This window comes from Schistocerca americana, chromosome X (assembly GCF_021461395.2).
Source record: "Schistocerca americana isolate TAMUIC-IGC-003095 chromosome X, iqSchAmer2.1, whole genome shotgun sequence".
Classification (NCBI taxonomy): Eukaryota; Metazoa; Arthropoda; class Insecta; order Orthoptera; family Acrididae; genus Schistocerca; species Schistocerca americana.
The window spans coordinates 851665826-851677734 of NC_060130.1; the positions used below are offsets into that span (position 1 = coordinate 851665826).

At 39.9% G+C, this 11909-nt stretch overlaps 1 protein-coding gene across 1 annotated transcript in view; it reads right to left on the reverse strand.

The window, feature by feature from the left end:
• Positions 1 to 11524, reverse strand: part of LOC124556566 — a 259489-nt gene extending 247965 nt beyond the window's left edge. The window contains exon 1 of the mRNA XM_047130521.1: positions 11414 to 11524. The gene's annotated coding sequence lies outside the window, so the exon portion shown is untranslated. The remainder of the gene's footprint in view (positions 1 to 11413) is intronic.
• Positions 11525 to 11909: the final 385 nt, after the last annotated feature.

Sequence of the window (11909 nt, forward strand, 5' to 3'; positions counted from 1 at the left end):
AAGGCCAGGATAAAGGCACCAGTATCAATGTGATTGTCCTTCCAACCCTTCTGAAGATGCCAAACAAAGTGAACACCACGCCGTCCGAGATTGTCCTGAAGTTCCTCATCAGTTTGAAGGATGAGGTCCCTGGGAAAAATCACACCTTGAACCATATTTAGAGACTGGTGGGGGGTAATGGACACAGGAATTGTGCCAAGATGGTTACAGGCACAAAGGTCTGCAGATTGGGCAGCTGAAGCAGTTTTGATCAACAACGAACCCGACCGCATCTTGCCCAGAGAGTCCACTTCGCCAAACTTGTCTTCAATGTGTTCCACAAAAAATAAAGGTTTGGTATTGGTGAGAGAATCCACATCAGTCATGGTGCAAACCAAATAGCGGGGGAAAGGTTCCGCCACTAGCTGACAGGCCTGACCCTCCTCCCAGGTGGTAGCCATGGAAGGGAAGGCCGAAGAGGCAGGAGAAGCAGCACTAAAAGAATCAGTACCATGGGGAGAGACAGCCGTAGAAAGAACGGCCACAGTTCTGGACCCGTATGCGTTTCATTTGCATAGGGTCCGCCCTGATACCATCCACTCCGATGAGGGGCTCTCCCCACATGCGCCACCCAGCCACAGCAAGGGCTGTCTGGCACGGTGACCATTGCCAGGAGTTCCGATGCTCCAGGATGACAAGCACCCACTCCTAGGCTTACATGAGGTGGTCACAGCTCAGGTATCAGAAGTGTGATCCCTGCGTGTTCAGGGGGCTCAACCAAAAGGGTACATAGCGACCCCACCACATGGGCTGACTACAGTGCTGGCTATGCATCGGATAACGACGTGAAAGAAAAGGTGGAATGAACTAGGGGAGCACACGTTGGAGACACTAGGTAAGGTGCTCTTCCCCAAATGGCTCACACTACGGAACAGAAATTTAGTAATGGAGGTCAAACCCCAGAGGGGGACCAGGGAATGCCAAAAGTATGAGGTGATTACACAACAAAACCAAATTGCAGAACCAACATAACCTGGAGGATAAGGGGCCAACATAAACAAGGGCACCAAGAGAGGGAGAGGAAAGGGCGAAGGGCAAGGGGCAAGGGGCAAGGAGAGGAAGGGCAAGGAAATGCAGCCCTGGAAAGAAGGAAGGCTGCAATAGCACAGGGCCCCATGCTCGCCACACACGTTCTCACGAAAGAACCGTGAACCTCCGGGGGGATGTGTCAATGGGTGGTTCGATAGGTTGTGAATGGTGGTGCTTGTGGTTTCCTGAATATCGTGAAGTTGTGTGTGTCATTTGTTTTATGTGTGGTGAGATCTAGAAAATGTAGTGTGTTGTTAGTTTCTGTTTCTAATGTGAAGTTAATTTTTGGGTGTAAGTTGTTTATTTCATTGTGTAGCTGTTCTATGTGGTTCATCAACCAGGCATATTATGTCATTGATGTAACAGTACAGTATATAATTTTGTAGTTTTTTTATTGTTTGTCTGAAGATCATGATCTCCAGGTTGTTCATAAATATGTTAGCTAGGAGGCCACTAATTGGTGAACCCATTGGTAGTCCTTCATGTTGAGAATAAAATTCTCTGTTGAACACAAAATAATTTTGTGATGTTATTGTCTTGAATATGATTGTTATTTCATTGATGTGTGTGTGTGGTGTGTTTCCTTGTTGTTTTAATCTTTGTGTGATGATGTTTATTGTTTCATTTATCGGATGACAAGTGTAAATTGATGTGATGTCAAATGATATGATTGTTGCTTTGTCTGGTATGTGTATGTTCTTGATTCTTTTGATCAATTTCTTTGATTTTTCCAGGTTCCTATCATCAAAAGTGTACAATTTTTTTAGTAGTGTGTGTGTGTGTGTGTGTGTGTGTGTGTGTGTGTGTGTGTGTGTGTGTGTGTTTTGGGCTAAGGTAAGGGATAGGCTGGAGTATTTTGGAAGTTGATGATGGGCCTTAATGGGATATTATCCTTGTGAACCTTTGGTAGGGAATTGAGGGTGGGGGCCTTTGGATTTGTACGTGTCATCCTTTTTACCTGGCCTTTTGAGAATGTATTTTTGATGTTTTTCAGTGTCTATTGAATGTTTTTCTGGTACCTTGCTGTTGGGTCACTGGTCAGTTTTGTGATGTTGTTGTCTTTGATAAAATCTAGTGTTTTTCTGTGTGTTCTTTTTCATACATAATTACAGTAATTTTCCCTTTGTCTGCTCTTGTTACTACAGCATTGTTCTGTTTTTAATTTTTGTTTTAGATTGTTGGCTGTGATTTCATCTGATGTTCTATGATTAGAAATAATTATGGATTTGTGTGTTCTGATTATCTGTGTTATTTCTGCAGTTGCTAATTCTCTTGTCAAGTTTGCATTCAAATTTCGTGTGCTCATTCTTTCTTGTTCCTTTATAATGTGTTCCGATTCTGTTATGAGGTTTTCTATTGTTGTGTGTGATATGTTTGTGTAAATGTTGTGTTTTGGTCGTTTTTCTAGTAGACTCTTCTCTTGTTTGGTAAGATTTATGTCAGTTAGGTTAATGATTATGTCATGAAATTTATATTGTTCATTGTGGTTGCTTTCAGTGGGTATGTTTGTGCTTTTAATTATTCTGTTGAGTTTTCTGTGTTGTTTCTCCTGTTTTTCTTGCATTACTTTCTGTGTGTATGCTTTTTCTCTCTCTGTTATTTCCTCAAAGTGAACTGGTATTGTAAGTTTGTTGGTCAATTCTAAATGTGTTTGGTAAAGTTCAGTGTTGGGTGATTGATTTTTAGCATATAATTCTCTACTTTCTTGCTTTAGCCACATTATGTCCACTTTCTTTGGTGCAGATGACATGCTATTCACAGAGTTTTAGATATAGTCTGGAATTACATTATGAGCTAGGCAGTTTTTATTAAACTGTATATTGAGGGTTGTCTGCTGAAGCTTCATTAAGATGTGCCTGTATTTGTTGTAGAGCTTGCTGGGGAACGCCTGGCTGGGCAACGAGAGCATTTGGATTTGCAGCTCCTTGTGTTTACTGTGTTTGCAGTTAAAATTGTAGGACGTAAGGTCTGTCAGTTACGCAAGACGAATATAGGTGCAAAATATTGTGACAAACTAAATTACGTTTGGATGACAGGTTAACTCCCAACAAAATTTCTCATCAACATTGTTTGGTTGCAGATGACAAGCTACCTGTAATAAATAATACACGAGTGGCCCTGAAAAATCATGCACACCAAGTGCAAAGGTATTAACAAAAAGAAACTAATTCTTGTTTGAACTAAATATCCACATAATTTTGTAGTCATTTAGTAAAAATGTTCATATTACAGATTAAATAAAACGGAAACCCATTGATAATGGCACAGTGGTGCTGAAACATATGAGAACTCTGAAAAAACTGTTTTTTTCATAAATGGTGGACCTTACATCCTACAATCTGGGCATAACATTGCAAAGTGATAGGAAATAGGACAAGCATGTGAGAACTGTGGTAGGGAAGGTGAATGGTCAACTTTGGTTTATTGGAAGAATTTGAGGAAAAAGTGGTTAATCTGTAAAAGAGACTGCATAGCAGACACTGGTGCAACCTAGTCTTGAGTACTGCTTGAGTGTTTTGTGATCCGTATCAGGTCGGATTGAAGGAAGACATTGAAGCATTTAGAGGTGGGCTACTAGATTTGTTACAGTATGTTTGAACAACACATAAGTGTTATGGAGATGCTTCATGAACTCAAATGGGAATCCCTGGAGGGAAGGCGACATTTTCAAGAAACACTATTAAGAAAATTTAGAGAATCAGCGTTTGAAGCTGACTGCCAAATGATTCTACTACTGCCAACATACATTGTGCATAAGGACCATGAAGATAAGATATTAGGGCTTATATGGAGCCATATAGACATTCGCTTTTCGCTCGCTCTATTTGTGAGTGGAACAGGAAAGGAAATACTACACCGTACAGTGGCTTGCGTAGTGTCTATATACATGTAGATGTAGAAGTAAATATTTCTTGCAGGACAAAAGGAAACTGCATCTACCCATCTGAATTAGGTCTGATGATCTTGTAGCTTATCACAAAGCACACTGGAGAAAACTGAAGACAGTAATCCAGGCATTGAAACAAATGCACTGTAGGAAGAGGATAGCCCATCAGGCAACAAAATAAACACACTGTGGAAAACAGTGAAGGAAGAGGAGACTGGTTCTTGAAACTTTGTTAGTAAGTTTTTGTGGTATATTGGCGCCCGTCTTCAAGTGTCTGATAGGTCAAATTTTAAACAATTCAGTGACACACTCTTGTGGGTAAAAAACCACCTGCATTTCATGTCCTTTGTCAGACTTGGTGTGGGTTCCACACACTTTAGCAATATTCTAAAATGGGACACAAGTGATATGTATGCAGTCTTCATTGCAGATCCCACTGTATTTTCCCATTATCTTGCGAACAAAGCAAAGTCTGCAATCTCCTTTACTACGACCGAGCTTACATTACCATTCCATTTGATATCCCCACAAATTATTACATCCAGAAATTTTTACAAGTTGTCTGATTCAAAATTTTACTCATTTATTTTTAGTCATAGCATAGTTAGTGTTTAATGAAGTGTACACTTTTAGAGTTCTGGATGTTTTAAACAAGTTGCCAATCTTTGCACCTTACTAAAATCTGTCTCAATAACAGTGCAGCCTATTTTTAATAATACTTTATTCACTTCATTATAGATAACTGCATTATCTGCAAAAACTTTGACACTACTGGTAATATCTGCCAGGTCATTAATATACAACATCAGCAGCAAGGGTCCCAATACACTCCCCTGAGCACGCCTGAATTAACTTCTTCATTTGTTGATGACAACATTATTTTGTGTTTGTGCTGCTTCCAACTTCTACAAAACTGCAGGCCTACAAGAACAACTCTTAGCATAAACTACATACTTTTTCCAAGGGTACTGACAAACCAAACTCTGGATGAACGTTATACAGGAAACAATATAAATGTAAAATTCTGCACTTTGTTGACACAAATTCTTGAAGAAACATTTCCAAAGTGATCACTTCAGCAGCAGCGAATAAATTGATAACAGTACCAAAAAGTCCTCCGAGACTTAAAATATCTTACATGGACATAGACAAGAAAGTAATCAGTAGTGCAAACGCCAACTGACCAATGGGTCAGGGTAACAGAAAAGAAGAAAGAAGATATTTGAGGAATTGACAATGATCCCAAATAAAACTAAACAGAAAAAAGAAGAGATCAAGATAATAAATGCAACTGTGAACCTGTTTGCCAAAAAATGTTGTCCCGGCAACTGTATTTTTTTTTTGTTTTAGGGCACAACAACAACTAGGATCATATGTGCCCATGTCAAACCTGTTACACGCGAAGAGAGAGAGAGAGAGAGAGAGAGAGAGAGAGAGAGAGAGAGAGAGAGAGAGAGAGAGGAGTTAAAAAACAATACGCCATAGAGAAACAGAGGTCCAGAACTAAAAAATTAAACAGCTTCTGTCATATTGCTATGATGGATAAAAAGTAGGATGTGGTCGACAGCCCATGCATTGTTCACTAAACCGGTTGATAATTCAGACAGCAAACACAAATGGGAACGTAAGCAGTTCCTTTCTTTCTTTTTTAAGGGGGGGGGGGGGGGGGCGCATTCCATCACGAAATTGCAGACAGTTAAAAGTTGGGCCAGTGTGCACAAAGTGGTGGGGGAGCACCACTTAACTAATGGCAATGACTATAAAGGTAGTGCCCAATATGTAACCTAGTTAAAACGACCACCTTGTGACGAGAGACCAAGAGGAGGTTGTCCAAGCAGCTGAGAGAGCCTTAATAATCCAAAGCTTGTTCCCATGAAGGGAGGACCAATGGTGATGCCAAAGTGACACCACCTGCTGACAGATGGTAACACAGAGATAATTGGAGGGAATGTAAGAACTAGTGGGTTGAAATACAAGGACAACAGCCTTCTCAGCAGCCTCGTTTCCTGTCAGACTAACATGGCCAGGTACCCCACATAAACATCATATTGGCTCCAGCAACAGTGAGCAAGTGACAGCTTTCCTAGACCTGTTGCACTAAGGGATGGATGGAGTGCAGCACACAGATACTTTGAAGGGCGCTGAGACTGAACAGATAACCCAATTGAAAAGCCTGTGTTGCAAGATGTACTGCATGACCTGATACAGGGTGAAGAGTTCTGCTGTAAATACTGAGCAGTGTTTCAAGAAGCCGATACCGAAAAACATCGGTGTCAATGATGAAGGCACACCCAACACCATGGTCACTCCGAGAGCCATCAATGTACACAAAGGTACTATCGCGAAATTCCACACTAAGGCAATGAAACTGAAGGCAATAGAGCGAGGCTGGAGTAGTGTCCTTAGGAAGCAAATGAGGGCTGAGGTGAACATGGGCCACTGTACAAGGCCAATGTGGTGAAGGGTTCACACCTACTGGGAAAGTTGCATGGAGCGTGAAGTTAAGCTGCCTGAACAAGAGCCAAAAATGAACTTCAGGAGAAAACAGGGAAGAGGGATGTGCTCCATACTGGTGATCAAAGGAATTGACAAAGAAGGAGGCATAGGATGGGTGGCCACGTGTGGCAGACAAATGGCGTACATATGTTTAATGAGCAGAAAAATTCTGGGATACAAAACCACACTGGATAGAATGTTGGAAATAACAAATATGAGAGAGACGCATGCTAACACAGAAGATGGAATTAACAGCACAGCAGGGACCCCTCTCTGTCTTCCACATTGAAACCCTGACAACCCTCTCTGGATCTGTCTATCACCAACTGCATTTTCCACCATCTTTCATACACTTACAAACCACCTAAGTCTTGTTCTCTTTGTAACGGCAAAATTCCAGATAATCTTTGACACCAGTGCATTTGCTGTTTTGAATATGTATCTGTACAACAGCAGCACTTCTCTCTCTAAAAGATTATATCGATTTAGGCTCTGTACATATCCTCACTAGGATTTAATCATATCTGTCCTTCAATATCTTGTCTAAGAGATCTCAATGACCAGCTTTAAGTCCCTGCTGGCTAAACCTATCTTAGTCACATTACTCAATGTGTGTAATCATCTTATGATAAAAGTTCTTTTCCTAACCCGATACACCTGGGGCATAAAAATAAGACTGTGTATTAAAACAGACCACAAAAAAGGAAAACTGACATTGATCCAAATGTTATTTGAACACCACGCAGCATTTCACGAGGCATCTTCCCATCCTTACTCTGACCTTTGAATTGAATAACTCTACCCCTTAAATCATCTGATCAATATGAAGGAAGTATTGTGTTGTCAGCAGAGAAGCAGTAACAGCAGAATTGTTTGGTCCAGAGTGCTCAGAGACTTTGAACACTGACTAGTCATTGGATGTCATCTGAGAAACAAATCCAGCATATATTCCAAGCCTTCTAAAGTGTACACGTGAAGAAAACCACGACCTGGGAGACCTCATGTATTGACCGACACGGAACGTCTAGCATTGCAGAGGGAGGTTGTAAATAAACATGAAATTTGAGGAGAAATTACTTGTGAGTTCCAAAAAGTTACCAAAGATACTACTAGCACAATTAATGTGCATAGAGAGTTAAAAAGAATGAGGTAAAATGGTCAAGTACGTCCTCATATGCTACATTTTCTGTAGTAAATGCTAAACGATGCTCGAGACCAAATCACACTATACCCTGTGGCAAACCAATGGAAGGGTTCGGCTTTGGTGGATAGACAGGATGGGTGATATACAATATGTACAAAGGTAAAGAAGGAACAATAAGATTGGAAGAATAAGAACAAAATGCTCAGTCTAAAAAGGATGTAACATAAGGATGCAGACTTTCGCCCCCATCGCTCAATCTGTACATTACAAGAGTGGGATTAAAATTTGGGGTAAAACATTATCAATGATAATATTTGATGGTGACATTGCCATTCTCAGTGAAAGTAGGAGAGAATTACACGATTTGTTGAATGGAATGAACAGCCTAATCAGTACAAAATATGGGATGAGAGTAAACCAGAAAAAGAAAAGTAATGAGAAGTAGCAGAAATAAGAACACTGAGAAACTCATCAAAACTGGTGATCACGAAGTAGACGATGTTAAGGACTTCTGCTAACTTGAAAGCAAAATAACCTAGAATGGACAAAGCAAGGAGGACATAAAAAGTAGACTGCTACAGACAAAGAAGGAATTCCTGGACAAGTTAAGTGTACTGGCATCAAACATACACTTTAATTTGAGGAAGGAATTTCTGATTACATATGTTTCAAGAACAGCGTTGTATGGTAGCAAATGTCAGACAGTGGGAAAATTGGAACAGAAGAGAATATGAATGTTTGAGATGTGGTGCCACAGAAGAACGTTGAAAATAGGGTTGACTGATAAGGTAAGGAATTAAGAGATTCACCACAGAATTGGGGAAGAAAGGAAAATATGGGAAACACTGACAAGAAGAAGGGATAGTGTGGTTGGACATGTGTCAAGGCATCAGGGAATAACCTCCACAGTACTACAGGAAACTGTAGAGGGTAAAACCTGAGGGGAAGACAAATATTAAAATACATACAGTAAATAATAGAGGACCTAAGGAACAAGAGCTACTCTGAAATGAAGAGGCTGGTGCAGGAGAGCAATTCATACCATGCCTCATTAAAACAGTCACAAGACTTATTTGAAGTGAGGGCAGGGACGAAGGGAGGGGGGGGGGGGAGGAGGAGTATAAGGGACCTACAGTTTAACTCTGATGCAAAACCATGATGCAACTTAGCACATTTCACATTAACAAAGCAATGCCACAAGTGAAAGAAGCAATTAAAGTTTGCTCTCCAGAAGGTGTCAGATCGGCTTTCTTTGGCCACTTTCAGTCCCTTGTAGTTTATAGACTAGTATGTTTGAATAAAACTAACAGTCAAATGAAATTTTTACTTTATAGAAAAGGGCTATTCAAATCTTGACAATGCGCTCCAATGGTGCACTGCAAACACCTATTTGAAGTTTTGTCTGCTCACAGTATTCTCATTACACATATACACATGCTTGTAGTTTATCAGAGCCAAACTTTGACATGTACAAACTAACAGTGATTACCGCAATTACAACACACTTAACTGTTGCTCCCTCCACATAGAGTGAGCAAGAACAACAACGACGAGATGCCAACAACTTGCACTCCAAGGCCAAGTGACCTACACTGATCTCTTACTTTACAATGTACTGAAGCTGATAAGGAAACAGCATTTAGAGCAGAGTTAAAAACGTTGTTTGAGAAATGTTTATCATCTAGGGATCATCTCATAATGATAAAGGATTTGACATCATTAACACAATAAAAACAAATCGCTTTAATATACACATACAGAATATTTACGTATGTCCTTGCATGGATGGGAGAGGAGGTGAATATGTTAGCATAAAGAAATACTATGCCCTCATTTATTGTTGAGTATTTTGCATTTCTGTCAGCAGGTGTGCTAGATTTGCTGTTTGGAGCTTTGCAATAGAATGTTTCTGCTATTGTTGTTGTTCCCCCCCCCCCTCCCCCCCATGTAGGTAACAACCCACCTCGGCAAAAGGGACGAGTTACAAGAATAGTTGAGAAGCAAGTAGTGTTGGTAGGTATTAGCGAGTGTGTTTTTCAGAAGTGTAATATAATGAAGCTTTCATGTTCTGGTAATGTTATAGTTTCTATTTCTTGCGTATGATGTAAACTCCTTGTGGACTTTGATGGCTGCTTCCTTATCATATAGCAAATGAGGTGGCACATTGTTAAGGCACTGGACTAACTAGGGAGGACCAAGGTTTGAACTCTTGTCTGGTTATCCTAACTAGGATTTTCCTTGGTTTCCCCAAGTTGCTGAGCTGAATGCTCAGATAGTTCCACAATTGGCTAGGAACTGTATTTTTAGTCTCAACTATGAACTTAGCCGACCCATAAGCAGATCACACTAAAAACTGGAAATTAACAGAAACTACTGAACTGTACGGAAATATGGCTTACATGAAAACTAATGCGAAAAGGGATTGCAGTGATAAACCATTGCCACTCACAAAAAAGACACCATTATCCAAATAGCATGGCATTTGTGTTGTATATTTCGATTGTGAAAAGCAAAAACCACCTACAACTAACAGTGCTACAGGGATTAGACATTTTGAAAACTGATACATAGGGGAAAAAAAAGGCACAATGGCAATACTCAGCTAACAACAAGATTTTTCTTCAAATCTTACTTCATAATATTTTCCAATAAACGTTCACACATTTATCAGCAATAGGAAGGACAGCATGCATAATGATTTCATGTTTGCTGCCCTTCACTTTCACGTGTGTCATGCAACTCTAAGGGGAATCTCCAAGTTTTCAACACTAAGGACAATAAATTAGAGACCAACAGTTAGAATCCAATACTCAAAGAAATTACACCTATATACCTACACTAAACATATTAGCAATGTTCCAAAATATAGAATTTTGTTACCATAAGATATTTATTAAAATAAAATATAGTTGCAAACACGAACATATTCTAAATGTTGCTCTTCGTATTCTAGTGAGTTGTGAAAATTTGTACGTGATATGCCAGAATGCGAGGAGAAAAAAAAAAAAAAAAAAAAAAAAAAAAAAAAAAGGGGGGAAAAAAGGGGGGGGGGGGGGAGCGATTCTACGCGACTTTACTCAAGTAAAATATTAAGTAACGTGGTATTTCTCTTATCAGCAAGTAAGATTTATTATTCCTTGGAATGAAGCAATTGAAATTCACAGATACATTAACCCTGACAATCTTACTATCGGAAAAAAAACCATGTACACTGAGTCATTTTCTAGAACATCTCGCCCGCCCCCCCCCCCCCCCCCCCCCCCTGACGTCGATAGGGAGCTTTAAAGCACGTCTCAACCGTAACTTGGTAAACAACACTAACTGCTGCGGTTCATGAAACAGCTTTACACGGGCGAAATAATTAGCGCCAAACTTCCTTACACTTCTGAGAAGGAAAATTTTCCCATTGCTTTGTTGATACATACACTTACTGTATACTATTGCAGTCCCTATTATTAGTTCATTCATAAGGCTTCTACGATAAATTACTCTCAAAGTTCAAAATCAACCACTTTATCTGACAGAATGCATACAGTTAGGTGTAATAGCAGTCATTAATTACAAGTTGGTGACTGTAACTATGTGAAATAAGAAAAGTTCGTATGTTTCTATATAATGCATATTGGAAAGACACGTGTGTGGTATAATATTAATAGCCGAAGAAATAATGTCTCGTGCACTATCAGCATTTGTTTGAACCGAATTAGCAGAAAAAACACGACTATAACATCATGAATACTGCGTTTCGGTCGATTGGAACAAATCTGATGTCTATGCATGCGAAACGTAGCAGAGTAACAAATTTAATTCGTACTTACCCACAATAGAGACAACGACCTACAAATGCGAGGCCCTAGCACACGAAACAATGGATCGCACGTAAATGTTGACTGCTCTTATTTACCACACCGCCCCACTTGTTTCAAATGGGGAAGTTTATCCCGGGTGTGTTTGACCAATCCCGCGCCGGGACTACAAAGATTCTGCATATCACATGTGGAAATTCAACAATAATCAAATGGTTCCGAGACGGAAATAGTGTGTTGCCAATGCCACTGAAAATTCTATATGTAGTGCCCTATATATCACTTAGTCTTATGTTCGAACAACACAAAAGTAAACAAATGCTAAAGTAGAGTTTCGGTCTCGGACTTATGCTATGACTGCTTATTTCATACTGTTCCTTCATTCATTATGAAAATTTGCAAGTTTCAGACATGTCACTTGTCAACAGACCTCACATACGCTACAGGCTACACTAAATAAAGTTTGAGTTTGTGCACAAGAGACCTTGCCCTAGTGGTAGTCGCTGTT